This window comes from Portunus trituberculatus, chromosome 43 (genome assembly GCF_017591435.1).
Source record: "Portunus trituberculatus isolate SZX2019 chromosome 43, ASM1759143v1, whole genome shotgun sequence".
NCBI lineage: Eukaryota > Metazoa > Arthropoda > Malacostraca > Decapoda > Portunidae > Portunus > Portunus trituberculatus.
Genome location: NC_059297.1, coordinates 24,175,058 through 24,178,051, shown reverse-complemented (window position 1 = coordinate 24,178,051; position 2,994 = coordinate 24,175,058). Strand labels below are relative to the sequence as shown.

General features: G+C 38.0%; 1 non-coding gene across 1 annotated transcript; it reads right to left on the bottom strand.

Moving 5' to 3' along the window:
* Positions 1 to 2,398: 2,398 nt before the first annotated feature.
* On the bottom strand, positions 2,399 to 2,471 carry Trnam-cau. The gene has a single exon. It is a non-coding gene; the product is annotated as a tRNA-Met (tRNA).
* Positions 2,472 to 2,994: the final 523 nt, after the last annotated feature.

Sequence of the window (2,994 nt, the reverse complement as noted above, 5' to 3'; positions counted from 1 at the left end):
GTTTGTCTCTCTCCCTAATATCTTCTTCTGTGGCTCCCATCCTTTGCAGTTCTGATACTATTCTCTCCACCTCACTTCCTGTCTTTCTCTCATCTTCTTCCCTCAATTGCCCCATCATCTGTTCTGTTAAGTCCGTTTCCTTTGCTGTGGCCACGCTAAAAAGGGACAAGGATTGACCAGGAGTGATGCTTCAGAGAGGACTTCAAATATTAGCAACATTATTTTTTTCATCAGCAGTTGTAAGCTTTGACAATTCTAAGGATCATCGCCGCCTGTTTTCAAGTGTAGCGTTTGTGACTTACAATACTAAAAAGGAAAGTCAAACAGTAACAGACTCCTCCTCCTCCTCCTCCTCTCCTCTTCGTTTACTTCGTCCTTGTAATAATTCAAGAACACTGCAGCTGTTTAATTTAAGACACGATTATTTGGGGATTTTTTATATGCTTTATTACTGTTGTTCTCAATAAATGAATGTAACTATCTCTATACTTTATTTTCATTGCTTTATAATATATAGCTGTGGTCAGATAATATACTTATCTCTCAACTTACCTACTAACCAACCAATTTATGTAACTACCTGTCTGTCTATCTCAGAATTGCTGCCTGCTTGCGGTTACATGACTGACGGCTTTATATAATCATGCATATTTTGGCGGCGCAACAAGTAAGTCCTATGGCGCCGCAGTGGTTGTGCTGGTGGTGGCTGGGACAACACGTGCTCCTCGCCGACCTCCACCCACATGCTGTCTTTCCCGGCACTCAAAAAGAACGGGAACCGGTTTTCTAAGGGTGCCGCCTCAAGGGGGTACTGTCCTCGCGGCGACCACCGTCTCCCCAAAGGTGCCTTTCCCCGAGGACGCAGCTGACCCTGTATGTTAGTGTGTGTGTGTGTGTGTGTGTGTGTGTGTGTGTGTGTGTGTGCCCGCGCGTGCTGTTCACCAATCCGATACACATAGATAAACACACACACACACACACACACATATACGAATGGCACTTTCCTCTGCCCCTAACAATACAGTAACATCAATGATAGTAGTAGTAGTAGTAGTAGTAGTAGTAGTAGTAGTAGTAGTAGTAATAATAATAATAATAATAATAATAATAATAATAATAATAATAATAATAATAATAATAATAATAATAATAATAATAATAATAATAATAATAATAATAATAATAATAATAACAATAACTGAGTGTCAAACATCATCAAAATGAAAAAAAAAAAAAAAAGAAACTAAGCCAACTTCATTAATTCACGATTCTGTGACTGCACTGACGACCTCTTTCTGTGACTCATGGTGTTAGACGTTTGTAATGAGGGTGCTAATCAACATCACTATCGATAGACTATGATAATAGAACGTATACACCAGCTACCCTCACCTGTCCACCTGCAGCTGCCTGTCTCTTGTTTGTGTTCTCTACGAGCCCTAGGAAATCAAACATTAGAGCACATCAATTGCAGTAGCAATGAAAAGTAGCAGCAGCAGCAGCAGCAGCAGCAGTAGTAGTAGTAGTAGTAGTAGTAGTAGTAGTAGTAGTAGTAGTAGTAGTAGTAGTAGTAGTAGTAGCAGCAGTAGTAGTAGTAGCAGCAGCAGCAGCAGCAGCAGCAGCAGCAGCAGCAGCAGCAATGCATATTGATAATGACGATGATGATGATGATGATGAAGTTAATAATAATAATAATAATAATAATAATAATAATAATAATAACAATAACAATAATCTAATATTTTGAAATAAATGTTGCCTGAACACAAATAAAGTCGCCATGAATATAAATGAATGAATAAAAAGTAAGTAAATATATGAATAAATAAATGTATAAACAAAAGAGAGAGAAAAGGAAGTTATAGTGTGTAAACATAAAAGAACAAGTAACAATAAAAAACAATCCATATTTACGATGTGTACACAACATACTATCAAACACACAAAGGAACGGTGCGCATTGTGCTGCACAGATGCATGCACAACACAGCATACAGTGCACAGCTGCAGTACCTCGCGTGCCGCACAGAATACCAGGTGCACCAGCCACTGATGTGTTGAGCGGCACATGTAAACACAACAACAACAACAACAACAACACCAAGAAGCGCCTGCTGCTACTTGACTGTTTGAAAAAAAAAAATTAATTAATTAAAAAATAATTAAATAAAATAAATAAATAAATAAATAACAAAATAAAAACATAAAAAAATACACATTTAATTAGTTTGAATCAGTCAGTAATAAATTTGTTACTGTTCTACACATTCAATTTTATTTCATTCATCGTTACTTCATCATTATTTATTACCACCACCACTACAACTATTATCATTCCATCATTCCGATATCACCAACTGGCTTTGCCTTTCATGCAGAGGCGCCGCTCAAAAAGACCTGCCCCGAGTGAGGATCGAACTCACGACCTTGAGATTATGAGACTCACGCGCTGCCTACTGCGCCATCGAGGCTGTGAGGGTCACCTACCATGGTGCTGGTTCTGCTGCTGCTGCTGCTGCTGCTGTGTGTGTGTGTGTGTGTGTGTGTGTGTGTGTGTGTGTGTGTGTGTGTGTGTGTGTGTGTGTGTGCACGTGCGCTCGCTTCGAGGGCCGCCACCGCCGTTTGATGTCATTAGTAAAGGTAAAAGGAATGAATAAAATATCACGTTAATTAAAGATGACTGGTTTTTGTGATGTCTATTCATGAGTAATTGCTGCGATTACAATAATAATAATAATAAATAATAATAATAATAATAATAATAAATTATTATCATTATCATAATTATCATTATTATTATTATTATCATCATTATCACTGTTCTTGTTACTTCTAGTACAATTACTGCTACTACACTAACAGTGACAGTAACACCAGTAGTAGTAGAAGCAGCAGCAGCAGCAGCAGGAGGAGGAGGAGGAGGAGGAGGAAGAAGAAAAAGAAGAAGAAGAAGAACAAGAACAAGAACAAGAAGAAGAACAAGAAGAAGAAGAA